The sequence below is a fragment of the Mizuhopecten yessoensis genome, unplaced genomic scaffold, assembly GCF_002113885.1.
Source record: "Mizuhopecten yessoensis strain PY_sf001 unplaced genomic scaffold, ASM211388v2 scaffold10933, whole genome shotgun sequence".
NCBI classification, from domain to species: Eukaryota; Metazoa; Mollusca; class Bivalvia; order Pectinida; family Pectinidae; genus Mizuhopecten; species Mizuhopecten yessoensis.
In genome coordinates this window covers 585,432-605,316 of record NW_018408794.1, presented here as the reverse complement: position 1 = coordinate 605,316, position 19,885 = coordinate 585,432, and the positions used below count along the sequence as shown (strand labels likewise).

The 19,885-nt window shown below is 35.1% G+C and overlaps 1 protein-coding gene across 2 annotated transcripts in view; it reads right to left on the bottom strand.

Moving 5' to 3' along the window:
• Positions 1-4,716, bottom strand: part of LOC110463828 (zinc transporter ZIP4-like) — a 40,735-nt gene extending 36,019 nt beyond the window's left edge. Inside the window, exon 1 of one of the 2 annotated variants that reach the window (XM_021518710.1) lies at positions 4,603-4,716. The gene's annotated coding sequence lies outside the window, so the exon portion shown is untranslated. Of the gene's footprint in view, positions 1-2,741; positions 2,978-4,602 lie in introns of those variants that run through there. The other variant, XM_021518711.1, reaches the window with a different exon arrangement.
• Positions 4,717-19,885: the final 15,169 nt, after the last annotated feature.

Below are 19,885 nucleotides of genomic sequence, written 5' to 3'. Positions count from 1 at the left end.
CCTGTATAAAACTACACTTAAACCTACCCCGACACCACCTGTATAAAACTACACTAAAACCTACCCCGACACCACCTGTATAAAACTACACTTAAACCTACCCCGACACCACCTGTATAAAACTACACTAAAACCTTCCCCAGACACCACCTGTATAAAACTACACTTACACCTACCCCAGACACCACCTGTTTAAAACTACACTAAAACCTACCCCAGACACCACCTGTATAAAACTACACTTACATCTACCCCAGACACCACCTGTTTAAAACTACACTTACACCTACCTTAGAGACCAACTGTTTATAATTATACTGATACACATACACCTACCACAGACAACACCTGTATAAAACTACACTTACACCTACCTTAGAGACCAACTGTTTATAATTATACTGATACACATACACCTACTACAGACACCACCTGTATAAAACTACACGAAAACCTACCTTAGACACCACCTGTTTATAACTACACTAAAACCTACCGTAGACATCACCTGTTTATAACTACACTAAAACCTGCCTCAGACACCAACTGTCTATAACTACGCTAACATCTACCTCAGACACCATCTGTATAAAACTACACTAAAACCTGCCCCAGACACCACCTGTCTATAACTACACTCAAACCTCCCTCAGACACCACTTGTCTATAACTCCACTAAAACCTGCCTCAGACACCAACTGTCTATAATTATACTGATTCACTTACTCCTACTACAGACACCACCTGTATAAAACTACACTTAAACCTACCTTAGAGACCAACTGTCTATAACTACATTAAAACCTGCCCCAGACACCACCTGTCTATAACTACACTCAACCCTCCCTCAGACACCAACTGTCTATAATTATACTGATTCACTTACTCCTACTACAGACACCACCCGTATAAAACTACACTTAAACCTACCTGAGAGACCAACTGTCTATAACTACATTAAAGCCTGCCTCAGACACCAACTGTCTATAATTATACTGATTCACTTAAACCTACCTTAGAGACCAACTGTCTATAACTACATTAAAACCTGCCTCAGACACCACTTGTCTATAACTACACTCAAACCTCCCTCAGACACCAACTGTCTATAACTACATTAAAACCTGCCTCAGACACCAACTGTCTATAACTACACTCAAACCTCCCTTAGACACCACTTGTCTATAACTACACTAAAACCTGCCTCAGACACCACTTGACTATAACTACATTAAAACCTGCCTCAGACCCCACTTGTCTATAACTACATTAAAACCTGCCTTAGGCACCACTTGTCTATAACTACACTCAACCCTCCCTCAGACACCAACTGTCTATAACTACATTAAACCCTGCCTCAGACACCAACTGTCTATAATTATACTGATTCACTTACTCCTACTACAGACACCAACTGTATATAACTACATTAAAACCTGCCCCAGACACCACCTGTCTATAACTACACTCAAACCTCCCTCAGACACCACTTGTCTATAACTACATTAAAACCTGCCTTAGACACCACTTGTCTATAACTACACTCAAACCTCCCTCAGACACCACTTGTCTATAACTAAATTAAAACCTGCCTTAGACACCACTTGTCTATAACTACACACAAACCTCCCTCAGACACCACTTGTCTATAACTAAATTAAAACCTGCCTTAGACACCACTTGTCTATAACTACACTCAAACCTCCCTCAGACACCACTTGTCTATAACTAAATTAAAACCTGCCTTAGACACCACTTGTCTATAACTACACACAAACCTCCCTCAGACACCACTTGTCTATAACTACCCTAAACCCTGCCTTAGACACCAACTGTCTATAACTACATTAAACCCTGCCTTAGACCCCACCTGTCTATAACTACATTAAAACCTGCCTTAGGCACCACTTGTCTATAACTACACTCAAACCTCCCTCAGACTCCACTTGTCTATAACTACATTAAAACCTGCCCTAGACACCACTTGTCTATAACTACACTCAACCCTCCCTCAGACACCACTTGTCTATAACTACACTAAAACCTGCCTCAGACACCAACTGTCTATAACTACACTGAAATCTTACTTCAAACACCACCAGCATATAGTAACTTGTATATCATTATCATCAAAATGTCTGTTTGTCTATAACTTCAATTGTCTGCCGCCTTCTACTTATTGTTTGATTACCAAAATCTAACAAAATCTATTTGTTTTTCATTTCCACCGTAAGCTTTTATACAATTCATCCTTATCTAGTTAACATTAACTTATTCCAATTAGGTGTTCATCTATCTTAATGTATAGTTACCTCTCTATGTAATAAGGAAACATTTGAACCTCTCAACTACGTACTTTAAAAACATAAAAAAAAATCACCTTTCCTGCACTGTTTGTCACAACACAGGAATATTCATTAATAGATATCTTCATTACATTTTGATTGATATTATTTTCACTTTAGCTAAAACTAATAGAAAAATATGAGAGTCATTGGTCACAATAAGGCTAAAATAGTGATAGAAACGTTTGCATGATAAATGCTTGCAAACATCCAATCTTGAGAGTTTGGACATAAAACGTCATTAAAGAACAATATAAAAACTTAATACAACTTAGTTTAAAGGTTTCTCATTTTAAATAGGCGTTTTGAGATACCCTTATAATGTAAATCGTATATTGATAACGTTAGTATTCTAACAGAATAGGACAACGGTTACACCACAATCTTGTTACTTACTTCAGCTTTGTAATTTACGTTAATCCAGTTTTGTCCTAGAAAATGCAACGTTTTTGCATATCGTCAGTATTCCAGGGCATATGACACCGTATTCACACATTAATTTCACTAGTATGCTACACCTAAGGAAAACATACACATTGAATGTCTCATTGGACGATGTGACACACGGTCTCTGAACGTCGCTAGCTAGCCTCCGTGTAAGTACACACCGACTCGTGTGGCATACCTTAGGCAGGGAATTTCTTTATGACATCTATACGTTTTCGTGTTGTCACATGACATAACAAGATTAAAAAATCGTAGATGAAAAAAACATTTACATCTTCATAGCATGTGAAGTCCTCTTTATTTTATTTCGTTGTCAAGGTGATATAAATCTTCCCTTTTTATCTGTATATAATTGCAAAAACAGAGGTCTGCTTGTGCTTCGTCAACACAGTCGATACAAAAAACAGCAGCAGTCAACAAAATATAAAAAAGAGAGACATATTTACGGCAAGAAACATCCAATATGTTATGTAATAATTACGTGTAGTTTTACTTTATATATCACGTAGTAAATGAAATAACAAGAAAATATGCTTTCACTTTTTTTTTATTCTCATCACATCCTTTTATGACGAAAATCCATAACCAACACGGAATACGTCACGTGTGTGGTCAATGTCGTACCAACCTGTAAACTATGACAAGAATCTGAAAAACAAGACATCAATCTCACCACTCCTCAATCAGGAGCTGTCTGTGGTCAGGATTTGTTTTACAACACTAGTGTACAATTCCACTGTACTGAAGACTGTTCAGTAGTTACTTTGGTACACGTTTCGATGACCTTGCAATGTTTATAGAGAAGATAACAATCAAGTAATTCAAACTCATATGCGAGAGGGAAAGGATTGGTGTGAAGTGCAGTGGGGAGATGGAGAAAGATCTGTAAGGATGGGTTTTCAATGAACATATTTATATGTTTATTGATTTACATGGTATTTACTATAGCTTGTTCATCAATTATCGACACATCTGTTTATTGCACACCACAATTACTTGTCACATGATGAGTTATTAAAGTTTATAATGGCTTATCTAATTTGTCTGTTTTTCATTTTCATCTACAGAAATACTCAAACAACATAAATTTAATTGTCCAACTAAAACCCTATAAAAGTAACAAGGAATAATGTTGATAGTTTTTTTTATTCATAGCATACAAATAATAACAGGTATAAAACAGAAATGATGGATTGATTCACTTTTTATCCGCGTCAAGAAATGCGTCATCAGAACCTGGTTATATTTCTTTTAGTGCTCCTTTCTTGTCTGTGTTTCCTCTTATAAAAATCGAACACTTAAGATTTTTCAAAGTTAGTAAAATATGAAATGTAAACAATGAAACGCATTTATAAGTTTAAGATAATAGCTAAATTGATAATTAAATCTTTCGATTTATATTTTTTGTCTGAGATACTACTACTTTAGTGTCAGTTTAAGTATAACAATTATTAACAATTTAATAAATGTGTGACTTATAATAACCTTGTTATGACTACACAACTAAACATTAAAGTAAATACAAATTGATGATTATACAAAGTATACAGATGTAGCTAAGCAAATTCACACTTTTGGAGGTGTGCATATATTGCTGAGTAAGTGTGCACAAAGATGACTTACTCAGTACAGTGTTAACATCATCGTGTACCTTCCAATTAATCACCGTATAACTGTTACAATGCGTTCATGTCTACTTGTACAACATCTGTGAACAAAATACAAAAATGGCACTGAAATTTAAAAGAAATTCATAATGCTTTTAGTCATTTAATCACTTTTATACAACTAGTTACATATATAAACTTACTTTATCGCCCGCCGTGGATTCGAAATTAAATATCAGCTTGTAGATCCGGTCGTGATATTTCCTTAGACTTGCTGCGATATATATATTGTGCGGTCTACGTTAGGTAACGTTTTATACTCAATTTCGTTTATTCAAGTGCTCTTTTTATATCGAAACCCGGATGTATATACAATGTGTATACAATGTATACATGTGTCAGGCTCTGTTACCTTGTGGTTCAAAGTCACGTGACAATTCTTTTTCTCTGTTAATATTCAATGTCACTGAGTTTTCCAACAAAATTCAAGGCTTTTACCATTTACTATGCTGATAATATAACAACTATCAAGCAGGATAGACTGGTGTCGCCGAGTTTATGGTTTATAATGTAAAGTAATTAAAAGTGAGTACATTCAATAATCTGACACGACATAGAATATATTTAATTAAAATTACATTCAACGCGGTGCGGCTTTTAACATTAACGCGATTGTGATAATACACGAAATATAAGCTGTATGCTGTTCCTCATCTTTTTTTTCTCGTTTTGCCAGATATAAAACTATGGTTTTAATGGCGTACCAGTTTATTTATCAATCACTGTTTAAAAATATCTGATATAACAATGTTCTGTGACTGGTTATAGTAAGAAACAGTAATCCATTTTACATCCGGGTTGGAAACCTTTCATTTGAAATGTTACTCTTCCTGGTCGCTGTGATTGGCGGGTTTGGTTGCTAGGGGAGAGTGTTAGTCCTGTCGGAATGTTATGAAATGGAAACCAGATTCAAATTTTAAAAAGCGCTTTGCATATCTTAAAAATGGATATCCAACGAATATAATTTTATAAACGAATATATATATAATACAAAAAAGATATTTAAAGTTTCGAATTTACAAGTCAGCGACCAACATTTTTGATTTTGTGAGCTTTCCTATTAGTAAACATGATCTCAATCATGAAATAAAGAAAGCTTCGAAATGACCACAAGTTGCCGTGAGGCTATTTTGCGTTATTTATTATCACGTTCTGTATTAAAAAATACAGTGTTGTCGATAATACTGGCTATCAAACTCATTATTTACCACTCGGATGTCAGGCATCGAGGGCATGACATTGCTTGAACCCTGCTATGATAGTAAACGTGAGTTCGATTGATATAATAGCCATAAATTGTTCTGCTCGTGTGAACCTTTCCATAAAAATCGCTTGTCTGCGTTAAAGGTGTATGGCGGATATTCACTATATCACGCAGGAAAAGCCTTACAAACTGGAAACAATATATCACAGTGCCGACATTTCCTTGGTATAATTATGAAGAATGATATATAGCTTTTGTAACTATGGAAAGTGATCAAGAAAAAATAAGTAGCTAAGGTATACAAGACGTCAAAATATGGCAAATGTGCTATATATCTAAAAAAGAAACACCTGTTGGTTCCTCTTTTAATGAAGGACATCGTTAAAGTTGATGTAGAGCAACATAATTGTTTCGGTAGTAATCTCATCAACACAGAAACACTATGACATACGGTGTATGTGACATAATGTTTACTGCTTATAGTCTAACACAAGTCAGGTGTAATATAAACCTCTCAACAGTTTTTGTTCTCTTTTAATCATTTTCTTACTTTGTCTGTGTCTGTTTGAAGGGTAAAAGGGGGTGCAATGTTATCACGTGAAACATTTTGCGTTTAAACAATATTGTATTTATTATGCTGTTCGAAATATTTGTATAATACATATACTATTTACGGCGTTGAATGGAAGTAACACCGAGAAAAAGCATAACTAACAGCACACGTTTTAGATTTACAAGGCATGTTTGATTATTAATCCATCTAGTTGCTTTCAGTTCGCATTCACAGTTTCCTCTTTATATATCAGTTCGTGGTCATATAGGTGCTAACTGAATCTGGTAAAATCATTTCATATCATAGATATATCATGACGAAATGAATCGCTAGCCGTTGGATATTAAGTTTAGCTTGGTTTGTACAGGGACCAGCGTAACCTGTTCACGCTCATTAACCGCGCACGACCAGCAGAAGCGCCCAGTTATAGGGAATGAGTCCAGACACTTGTTGTACACCTTTGTGTCCTGTATAAAAACACAATAGACATGTAGAACGTTTAACAGATACACGTGTAACTTTGGGATATGTCAAGAAATGCAAATGGCAATTTCATTCTAAGCGTTTGTCATTTGCCTGTGCTGGCTGGGTTGTTTGAGTAGGGTATTACGTCCTTGCAACAGCCAGGGTCCTATAAACATACCTGCCTCAACGACCTAGAGTCCCAACCTGACATGGTTATGCTGATGACGACTCAATATTAATCATTTGGAAGTGGACAAAGCATGCCAAAGCGATATCTCACAAGGACATCATTTACCTAGGCGTCATTACAAAGGAACAAACAAATACCACCACATCTACACGTAGCGACAAAATTTACTACAGCGTCAATACCTAATGACAAGTCGGAACTGTACTTCTAAACGGAAAAGAGCGTCACAACGCTTACTGAGGAGACATGGAAGACAATATGTCGGAGGGTAAATATGGTTTAAGGGATGTATACGCTTTTCTTTCATGTTCGTTACATTTGGCACCCATCACGCTGCCATACAATCTAACAAACACCCATATGTCCGATAATATATATTCGATGTGTCATTTGACGACAGTATAATCATCAAGAACTACTCATCTGGTAATCTCCTCTTTCAAAAGATTCCAATCTAGCAATTTACAGTACTGTAAAGGAAACGATTACATAATATTATATAACCTTGATGGATATACAAGACGTTAAAGGTGTCTAACATAAAAGTTATCCAAAACGTGATTTTACAGCATGGATTTTCTATAAGCATGCATTTAGTATGCGATACGCATCTAGCTGTACATGTGACATACAGAAATACAATGAAATAAACTTAAACGAATGTTGTTATGGGCTACATGCGTTATACACGTGCATTTGCTATTGCTAAAATATTTTTTAAGTTGTTTTCTGGCATAAACATTATCTTTTCTTTAGATTTACGGTATGTTAAATAAATTGCAGTTTTATATAAAAAAAAAAAGAGAGAATGTTTTAATCAAATGCAAGCATCTTCCATGCGACATATAAGTACACGGGAGCGATCTACTTTTTGATTAGATTGCCTCTATCACAATAGAATATTGAAAACTGAGTATAACACTTGGAAAATCGTGACATTGTCCCGTGGTAATTCTCTGTATTTAAATTCACAATCATTTAAGCAATATTAAGCAATATTTCGTTAAAATACTGACCACGTTTTTTTTCTGCAACCGTTTAAAAAAACAGTTGCAATTGAGTAAATCGTAGCATCAAGCCATAAAATGTGTGTTGACCAGTAAAATTGGGCATTTTTACTACAAACATTTCATACTTCTAAATTTTAGCAAATTCGGTAAAATAAATTTGTTAGCTGTATAATACATGATTTAAAGATAATAGAATGATTACGAGTTATATTCTATACACGTAGACTTGCATTTTTCTCAGACTAGAATCTTCAGCACTTTATATGACTTAGTAACAATTGTTTTTATAGTGACGTATAAATGGAACGTTGTACAGTGTAATCACAAACTATCATTCACCGTATATGATAAAGTCAAAATGTTATATTTACCTCATCATTTGGGAAAACATGTTATCTGTAAACTATATTATAATGCACAGAATACCAAAAAACCTACGTCAATGACATATTGACCAAATCGGAAGGCAATGTCAATAAAACAAAACAAAAATAAAGGAGTCAGGAAAACAATAGTTATAATATGAGTCGCCAAAACAAAGATGTGTTTTTGAGTCGACATGAAAAAGATGTCATGTTAAGTAACCAAAGCAAAAGAGTCGCCAAAACAAAGGTTCACCGAAACAGAGTACTAACAAAAGGAAGGAGTTGTCAAAATAAAGGTTCACCGTACTAACGAAAGGAAGGAGTTGTCAAAATAAAGGTTCACCGAAACAGAGTACTTACGAAAGGAAGGAGTTGTCAAAATAAAGGTTCACCGAGACAGAGTACTAACGAAAGGAAAGAGTCGCCAAAATAAAGGAGTCAACAACCAAAGGAGAAAAAAGGCAACCCGAACAGGAAGCGAGCCGTGTGATCTGGAGGAGTGTTGTCTGCACTGCATGTGGTGACTGACATTATTTAACCGGTTAAATCAAGAAAAATATATGAAGGTCGGTCACCAATGATTAATGAACATGGAACAGTTAAGAACCCAACTATGAAAACCTTCGTAAAATTGATTACAGGTATTAATTTGATATTCCAAGCCATATAGACACTGCTTTTGGTGATTGTTTTAAAAGTTAATATTGATTGCACTTTAAAGTCCTTTAATACGCACGTCTGTTTACCCAATGTTGGGCTGATGCACTGTTAAAGTACACTTGACCTACATAATGTTGGGCTGATGCACTGTTAAAGTACACTTGACCTACATAATGTTGGGCTGATGCACTGTTAAAGTACACTTGACCTACATAACGTGACGGTATTCCTTAAAGTATTCTCAAATCAAAAATGAAAATAGATTTCGAAAAAGTAAACTTGTTTATAGCACAATAGCAAAGTCGTGCTGTTCTCAATGATGATGTACACAAACGTGTACACGTCGTATACACGTGACAATGAAATACCTGTATTTGAAATGGGGTACATTCGATTAGTGTCAAATCAAATACATCAGACAGTTAATTACATATGTATTTTTGCAAGTCGTACACCTTTTTTTCTCCAAACACTAACACATTGCTAGGTTAGTTTTCATCAGACTATCTATTAGTCCATTGCTATCTTCAGTATTATGACGTTATGATACAATAGTTTACAAAGAAACTTTAAAATTCTCGAAGATAACGTTTTCTTGTATAAAGCCGAGCCAACGAGTATTCTACATTACCAACGCAATACAGATAGTGTACTACCTTTCCTATCGTCACGGAGATATTGCAATACCTTGTTTATTGTTATTTAGACAAAATTCTATTTGACCTATTGTTATTTAACCTAATCATAAAGTGTAAACAACCTGGCACTATTTTGTTAAACGCTATATGAAAGGGACAAATATCATGGAAGTTTGTTTCCGTTAATAAATAAGTAATCTTTTATATTCAAAATCAAGATAAACGTAAAAAAACCATATTTGATTGCACATATAAAATTTGGTAAAATATCCGTCGAGCCAAAAAAGAAATACACTGCATCGTACTGCTGTTTTAAACAATCAATATCAACCTAAAATATACACAATATGTCACTGAGACTATCGTTCTTGTTTCTGCTTTAATATATCGTGGTTTCTGCCAGGTATATCTGTAGATTTAATTGCTTTTAGTGAAAGTCTAAAGGTTAACGGCCGTTTTTGTCACATTTGTTTTCTCTCATTACCAGGAAGTGTCAAATTTAAAGTCCTTATGTCCACGAAGAAAGATTTGTTTTTTGCAAATCTGCTTGAGGACAAAAAAAATAAAAGGCCGAAATTCAATTACCTAACCTTGATAGACATTAACTAAACAATTGAGTTTAAAAGTCCGCTTATCGCAAAAATATGATTAATGTGGGTTTTTTTGTGTTTGTGATATTAATCGAGAAAATGTCATAGACTGTGACTGCTTGGGTGTTTGTGTGGGTGTACAAAATGTATATGTGTGGGTTTGTGTGTCGGTATATGTGTGGGTTTGTATGATGGTAAATGTCTGGGTATATACGTGGGTTTGTGTGTGGTGTGAGAAATAGTCTGTATTTTATAAATTAAAGAAATAGGCTGCATGAGTGGAAGCGGGTGTGAGAAATAGGCTGCATGAGTGGAAGCGGGTGTGAGAAATAGGCTGTGTATTATTTGCGAGGCGACGTGTGTGAGAGGTAGGCTGTGTATTATTTGAGAGGCGACGTGTGTGAGACGTAGGCTGTATATTATTTGCGAGGGGACGTGTGTGAGACGTAGGCTGTGTATTATTTGCGAGGCGACGTGTGTGAGAAATAGGCTGTGTATTATTTGCGAGGCGACGTGTGTGAGAGGTAGGCTGTGTATTATTTGCGAGGCGACGTGTGTGAGAGGTAGCAACGGACAAAAGGTGTGACAAAGGAAGGTATGAATGTGAGTCGGGACTAAAAAGCAGTGTATACGTATACTACTGTGGAGATGTTGTATAAATATAAGTTGTTGTTAGAGACAGGGTATTTATGAACAATATGGTAAAGGATTTTAAAGGAGGTGATAAATACCTATAATGCTTTGAGCTTAGGCGGAGAAAGAAAATAGAAACCTATAGCAAAGTATTGATAACGTTCTTGACATCCACAGTACCTCCCTACTTCATAGACACGACTTTCTAATGCAGCTGAAGCCAGTTTCAGATCACATTAACTTCTAACCATATATAACCCTGTGTAATATCTTCTAAGAGTTGTATACTCTCTCTTACCCTTTTACTCCGTAATACATAAAACGCCTAAATTTGATTTAACCGTGAAGCTGACAAAATGGCGCCATGCATTCTATAATGTGTGTTTTTCCAGCCAAACAGTCGTGTCCCACCGTGAAAAGTCCGTACTAGATGTATCAATACATCACAGTTTTCAGGCACAACATCTTAACTGGCGTATTATTTACTCGCTTTAAAACTAACTTTTATGAATAACATGTGTCCGTTGGTTTAGCGTAAGGCGAATAACAAATGTCAGATTATAAACACAAATGTCAAAGGCGTCCTGTAAGTTATGACCTTACGGTCTACTATAGAGGAGCATGTGTCCGTCGTTATTTATGGATTACGTCAGGGTGTATAAAAGGCAGGATATTCTTACTGCTCGTTTTTACAAAACTTGTGTAATGATCGCTGGCTTTCAGGGTATTTTTGGATGAATTCTATCCTTTTCTTTCATAACATTATTCTTTTCAGATTGTTTAACACTGTTTGTTTGTGTGGCAACGCTATTTTCCTTTTAGATCAGTAAATATCTTTTTGGTTCACTGTAAATTATCTGTACAATGTAGGTTGCTGTCATATGTCCACTAACTATATCAAACTGTTGATTATGTGTGATTAAAAATATGGTTTCTGCTCTGATTGAGTGATTACCTTTTTTTATATTAGGACTGATATCTAAATATTTTCTGATTAATTGATGTCATTTTTCTTCTCTTTTAATTCAGTATTATCTTAGTTAACCTTTGAAATCATCCAGTTTCCCTTTGGTGTACAAGTAGTATACTTAACGTTGTATCCTTTTGCCAGTTCAGTACAGTTATGAGTTAACCTAGTTATATGTCCGTGTTTCCACTAGTGTTCAATACATATTCTAAACAAATTTGTTTTCCCCACTAATGTTAAAAGGGTATTCTTAACTTTCAACCTATTGGTGTTACCTAATTGTCGTTGTGTTATTAACCTATGTGTTTCATTGTAATGGTCCACATTTTAACCTCTCAAGTTCATACACATTACCATACCTGTGCTTGTTCTGCAGTCGATAATTGGTTTAACTAACACTGTCACTGTCCCTGTCTAGAGCGTGATACAGTGTAATGCATTGACAGTTGTATGTGCACTGACAACACTATGGAGCGATTAGGATTCGTCAAACCTTATACACGGTCTTTTGTCTGTGTGAACGTAACCCACCTATATGATACCTACCGAATCATGTCAGTTCGACTCAAATAAGTATGCTTACAACGCTTTTTCTATCTTATATCATTTTTCCTATTTTTTCGATTATTTTTATGTTCATAGCAGTTATTTTTATCACGAATTTCCGTTTCCTATTTGCCAATTTTCTTCAGTTTTTCCAACCGCATAGTTTATATATTCCATCAAACTGACATCGTTAAATATTCCCGAAAGAAATGAGTTGACCACAGATGAATAATTAGAACCGCTGTGTGTATAATATATGTCACATGTAATTGCATTGATAACATATTTGTTTCTAACTAATCATCAACAAATCAGGCTTTAAACTGTATGACTTAAGCGAAAAAATTTAAGCTGTGTTTGCAAGTTTTGTCAAACGGCTGACTTATAAAACAACAATATAGAAATAACGTTAATACAGACACGTACGTTACAAAGGTACAGATGGCATTGCTTAAAGGTCCGTATATACGTGACGTCATAATTTAAGAAAAATCTATCTTTTTATGCAATGAGTCCAATTTATTATAGTTCATACCAAGAATGAACATCAGAAAATATATTGAACATGCTGACCAGTAAAATAATAGTGTAGGTCATTCAGTCCATAGCGTGACATCATAAAATGTTAACGGTGTCATTAAAACGCATATCGGACACGTCCGTAATGAAATGAATGCTTGTAGGCGTAATAAAATGGTCACTTCGCGTCATACAAACGTCAGTACATATATAAATGTGGGAATGTTCATGTAGGGTGAAACAGATTGACTGTTTAATGTATTAACGTTGAGTAATACGTAGCATATACTTAGTGGTTCAGGGGAGTCATGCCAATTTCTAAAACAAAAAACATTGTCCGTACATATTAAATGTGATATGATGCATTGCTTTTGTCTTATTTCCCTGAAAACAACATATATCTAGTGTTAAAGCTCTTATACTTAGCTGGACGTAATATGTGTACCGTACATATGGCGTTATGTCAACACCACAGTTGAACAGATGTTCAGTATCATTCCTTATACACATTTAGTGCAAGAGATATTTTTAAAGTTTCAGTGGCAAGATTATACCTTCGTTTAGGTGCATGCCAGTATTGAACAGATTTTCAGTGACATGACTGCACTTCCATACAAACATAACATGACAATTTGTAGCACATTAAACAGATTTTCAGTCGTATTTAAAGTCAGAATTATGATTTCGTATACAACTTCCGTCATCAGAATGTAGCATTTCTAACAATCATATAACAAATAGACAATTTATTAATCAGTCGAACAAATGTAATTAATTACATATTACACATAAGGTAAAATTTTAAACATATTTCATTTTCGCATAACGGAAACAAATAGCTTAAACATTGTTTCATAGATATACGCATACTATCTAGATTTACAATCACATCAAGATATGTACTACAGTATTATCTGAACAAAATTACAAAACAGGACTTCTAGATAAACAAGTTAAAGAAGTCTTATGGTTGCAATAATGATCTAGTTTGAAATGTTAATGCTGTTTTTGCTTGATATGATCATAAATGTTTTTAATTATTTTCATAAGCGAGTCTTTTCGCTTCGTTCGCACTACCCTGGTAATTATTTGAGGGCCTGGCATTACTTAAAATTGACCTATATTTACAAAGCAAGTGTCTTAGATGAAGCAAATTACGCTTAACCTTCATGAACACATGGTCTTATTTTCAACGATCTTAGTGTTAATGTTTTCATTTGTTTGCCCTAGTCGTATCCACTTTGTGATCAAATTACGATTGTGTTGACACTTTATAATTTATTGGTGTTGTTATCTTTTTAAGAGTTAGATAATATATATTTCTAATAAAGCATGACGTTAACCACGTTTTTATAAACATAATCGATCCCTGGGCTTTTATTAAAAACAAAAATGAAATCTCGACATGAGTATGAAGATTGTTATATTGTATCCGTATGTTCGAGATAACCGGGTTCTGATGTCGTTGACAATGTCATCAATGTTTACTTAATTGTAAACCACAACCAGTAAGCAAGTTTTGTATTGTAGCTCAACTAAAGTGATTTTTGGATTAAGTTTTGTATTGTAGCTCAAATAAAGTGATTTTTGGATTAAGTTTTGTATTATGTGCTGTTTTTCAATGAACTTTCTTCGTATACAAGTTTAAATATATATTTCTGTGAGGTTTCTTGGTCATGCTTTATGTTTTTATTCTGGAAACTGTTCGATATTAGGATAAAAAAAAATCAAAAACATTATTTGGGTTATCTGTTAAATCTAGGAGTGGTACAGGACAATTTTGACGAGTCCAGGCGAATATACTTTGTATTTAAACATGGAATCTGTAGGGACCGGCTGTCTGATTTAGTGAGTAAACGTTTCAGTTGATCAAATGAACAACGATGACAGATATTTTCCGTGTGCTTTACTGTGGAACTGCTCTCGAAAATAGATACATATTGCAGTAAGTGTAGCATACATCCTTAAGTAGAATAAATGTACAATGCATGAGGTGAACAAATTGACATACCTGTGCTTGTTCTGCAGTCGATGTACAGTCTCCTGGTGTATCTATCCACCGTTGATTATACACACGGTACATCCGAACTCATCCAGCTGAAAGGTAAATGTCCAAGATTGAGCTAAAATTCTTAGTAAAAAAATGGTAAAAAATTGGATGATCGAATATACGAATAAAGATAAAAAGACATAGAAACATCGACAATTTTGACTACTTTTAGCAATAGCAAATGTATATACTGTTCATTATATCAGGAACTGACATCCTATCCAATCAAACACAATGACATTGACACTTAACGTACAACAACGAAAGGTAGTCGTGTGTCACTGACGAGGTCGGTCACAGCGAATGTTGACTTCACCTCGCACTGCATGGTTTTAGGTGCGCACAAGGTATTGTCAGACTGGGTTTACCAACGTCAAGGTAAAAATTGAAGTGTAGCACACATGTACTCATTACATATGCGTATTTTAGGACACAACATCGTCGCTACGTGCTTTCCATTATAAATGCCAAAGCCATAGTAACGACCCAAGGACAGGTGTGACTTCCGTTTGGATTATTTAACTACTTACAATGAAATGGCAAAAGGAAGTACGGACATACCATCGACATCCTTCTGTTGTTGAAGGATTCGTACGCGATAAAAAGGCATATTGCCTTAGATATATTCGAATTCACGATTTTCAATGATTGTGTAAAGCAATGGAAATGTTAAAACTTATCTCTATTTCAGGGAAATACACATTATGTAAAATAGATAACACCTGGAATTGTTTTTGTTTTGAAATTAAATTTTGAATAATGATAAGATTGTGCATGCTAAGACATTTATTATGATTCGTACATTAATGAGATTTTATAAGATTGAGGCAAGTGAAACCCTATAATGAAAGGACCGGATTTACATAACATATTACCATAGTTCACAAAAACGTTTTCTCGTCTAAGTAGGCCCCGTCTGTAAAGTTTCTAGAACTGTAAACAACCTCCATCCAAGAGACAGATTTACATTTTCTTAGAAATGTTTCATTGTAAAATTGGAACGAGAAAACAACTCAATGAATTGAACGGTTGAATAAATGCAACAACATGCCATTTATTCAACTATTGAATTACAATACCGAGGGAACAACGTGTAATACATAGTATACTCACAGCAAACCATTACCATTACCAATACATGTATTAATTGAAAATGCGAAAAATTACTTGGGAAAAATAAATAGAAAAAACGCGGTTCCCAATAACAATCGAAGAAGTAAAACAAAGTACGTAATCAATGCTATTAATGATGATAAGTAACCATAAACAGGAGATTGTTGTAGAACTTTTCCGGCCCTCAACTTACTGTCTGAAGTACAGGTTATACAATGTATGTACACATAACGTGTATTGATGACCAACCTAGTACATAAAGAACGATAATACAGTAATTAGGTGTGTATATATATACATGTTGAGCAATATTTGTACTTCTGTATAACACAATGGCTGTTGAACACCATTTGTGCTTCTGTATAACACAATGGCTGTTGACCACTATTTGTGTGCAGTGTGCACTTTAAAACGAATAATAAAGAATTATTTTATAAATTACAATTTTACATAGAGCGCTATATAAATATCGTATCTTTTTATTATGATGTTGTGCCTTTGCTTCGGAGGTATTCTCACAAAACGTAGACTAAACAAGGCAGATAAGGCTGCAAAGAAAAAAACATGTATGGGAAACGTCTACTTGGAAATGGTGCACAAAGAGACTATCGAATTGGATTGAAGGAAATGTAGATCATTGGAGATCCATCCGTCAGGACAGTTACCTTATACTGTACGACAAGTTATGTTGGTGGGTAGTTTCTTCGTGGATTGAAGCCGTTTAGATCGTTTCTTGGTACAAACTATCGTGTCTGAGGCTGAATTTTGTGCCAAAGGGTTACTTTCAACATAACGTATCGGCAAATATCTTGCACAAAATATTTCATTTTAAAAATGCCAATAATAATAAAACATATCATACTGACAACTGTTGAAACGCATGTAAGGGAAATACAAACATGTTGAAAATTGGCGGTAATCTTAATAACTCATCTGTACCTTATGTTTGATATATAGTTCATGGGAGTACAACAGTGGAATATCTTAAGTGTTCCAGAATAGAAAAGTTGCAATCATGAAATTAAAAATTTACGTACATAGCTAAAACTCTATAGAAAATACTCCATAATCAATATAATACTAGTAGTATCAAATATATTTGGTAGGATATCATTTTATACATTTAATTATATATTAATTTAACGAAACTTTTCCTCCGTGAAATGGTTAGCGGCCTCCCCTGTCGTTAATCCCTTAATAATATTAAACAGGTTGGGATAACTACAGTGTTTAAGATTTGTTATCCTTTTTTTTTTGCAAATGTGTGTGTTTTAAGATTAAAATAGTTGTCACTTAAAAAAGTCTAACTATATCAATATTTGATATTAGCAATAATGTATTTTAATTTTTAAAAACGCATTTGGATGAAATTTCAGGGAGCCTGAAGTTGGTTCCTAGTTCCTAGTTCCGTTTATGTTAACGGAACTAGGAACCAGACCCTAGTTCCGTTTAAGATAAACGGAACTAGGAACCAGACCCTAGTTCTGTTTAAGGTAGACGAAACTAGGAACCAGACCATAGTTCCGTTTAACATAAACGGAACTGGGAACCAGACCATAGTTCCGTTTAACATAAACGGAACTGGGAACCAGACACTAGTTCCGTTTAACATAAACGGAACTGGGAACCAGACACTAGTTCCGTTTAAAATTGAAATAACACTATAATTCGAACTTCGACCAAAATACTAGGTCTGTTTCAGAAAAACATCATAACCAGCCTCTTATAAAATCGACTGGGAACTCAAATCCACAACCTTTCACAGGAAAAATATGACTACCATAGCCTCTATAAAGTAATTGGTCTTATACGGAACTGAGTGTCAGACTCCAGTTACGTTTTTCCTTAAACGGAACTAGGAACCAGACCCTAGTTCCGTTTAACATAAACGGAACTGGAAACCAGACCGGGGTCCGTATAGTAAACATATATGTTTTTTTTGTAATTCTTTCCCTTTCTACTTCGCAAAACGGAAGGTCAAAGGCCCGTAGTTATATCTGAATCAAGGACAGGAATCAGTGTCAGACTCCAGTTACGTTTTTCCTTAAACGGAACTGGAAACCAGACCTCAGTTCCGTATAGTAAACGTTTAAGTTCTCTGTAATACTTTCCCTGTCTACCTCGAAAAACGAAAGGTCAAAGGCGCGTAGTTATATCTGTATCAAGTACAGGAATCGAACCCACAACCTGTCACACGAAAATTAAGACACCATATCCTCTATAAAGTAATTGGTCGTATACGGAACTGAGTGTCAGACTCCAGTTACGTTTTTCCTTAAACGGAACTGGGTTCCAGACCCAGTTCCGTTTAACATAAACGTTTAACATAAACGGAACTAGGAACCAGACCCTTGTTCCGATTAAGATAAACGGAACTAGGAACCAGTCCCTAGTTCCGTTTAACATAAACGAAATTGGGAACCAGACCGGGGTCCGTGTAGTAAACGTATATGGTTTTTTTGTAATTCATTCCCTATCTACTTTACAAAACGGAAGGTCAAAGGCCCGTATTTATATCTGAATCATGTACAGGAATCGAACCCACAACCTTTCACACGAAAATTAAGACCACCATAGCCTCTATCAAGTAATTGGTCTTATACGGAACAGAGTTTCAGACTCCAGTTTCGTTTTTCCTTAAACGGAACTGGGATCCAGACCCTAGTTCCGTTTACCATAAACGGAACTGGGAACCAGACCGGGGTTCGTATAGTAAACTTACATGGTTTTTTTTGTAAATCATTCCCTGTCTACTTTACAAAACGGAAGGTCAAAGGCCCGTATTTATATCTGAATCAAGTACAGGAATCGAACCCACAATTTTTCACACGAAAATTAAGACCACCATAGCCTCTATAAAGTAATTGGTCTTATACGGAACTGGGTGTCAGACTCCAGTTACGTTTTTCCTTAAACGGAACTGGGATCCAGACCCCAGTTCCGTTTAACATAAACGAAACTGGGAACCAGACCCCAGTTCCGTAAAGTAAACGTTTACGTATTCTGTATTTCTTTCCCTGTCTACCTCGAAAAACGAAAGGTCAAAGGCGCGTAGTTATATCTGTATCAAGTACAGGAATCGAACCCACAACCTTTCACACGAAAATTAAGACCACCATAGCCTCTATAAAGTAATTGGTCTTATACGGAACTGAGTGTCAGACTCCAGTTACGTTTTACCTTAAACGGAACTGGGAACCAGACCCAAGTTCCGTATAGTAAACGTACATTGTATATGTTTTTTTTAATTCTTTCACTGTCTACCTCGCATAATGCGATTTCTAAGGAGCATAGAAATATCCTTATTCATATCTTTAGTCACTTTTTTTCATTACTAGAGAAAAAATGAGATCTAAAACTTACTTGTGAAACTTTCCAATTGAGCTTTACCACGTTCAATCATCCTACGTGTACTGGCTCTATCTATTTTTATCTACATAGACAGCTCAGATATGATAACAACCAAGTTTGAAATTACATGTTGGAATACAGCTGAAGTACGAGCTTTTTTTCTATTATTAGCTTATTGTCTATTTCAATGATTATTCGTATTTTCAGCTGTATTTATTTATTTATTTATTTATTTTTTTACATTTTTCGGCATTTACATGTAGGGTGTTACAGTATATAGTTCACCAGGTCCCAATACTGAGGGAAGCCAGTTGTAACTAGTGTAGGAATGTGCATGTCCGGTGGTGCAAGGAACACTGGCAGGTGACAAAAAGAATGAAATTGACTGTATTCTAATCGAAATTTACATCATACCTTTTGCATGAAACAGAAAGATTTTGGGAACATTTTCAACTTTACTAACGATCATCATTCAACTCTTTTACAAGCGCCTATATATATAGCTAACTGACCAGGATCAGGATGAAAGTGTGGATAAAAGTGATAATCTACAAGCTAAAAGCAAACAGGTC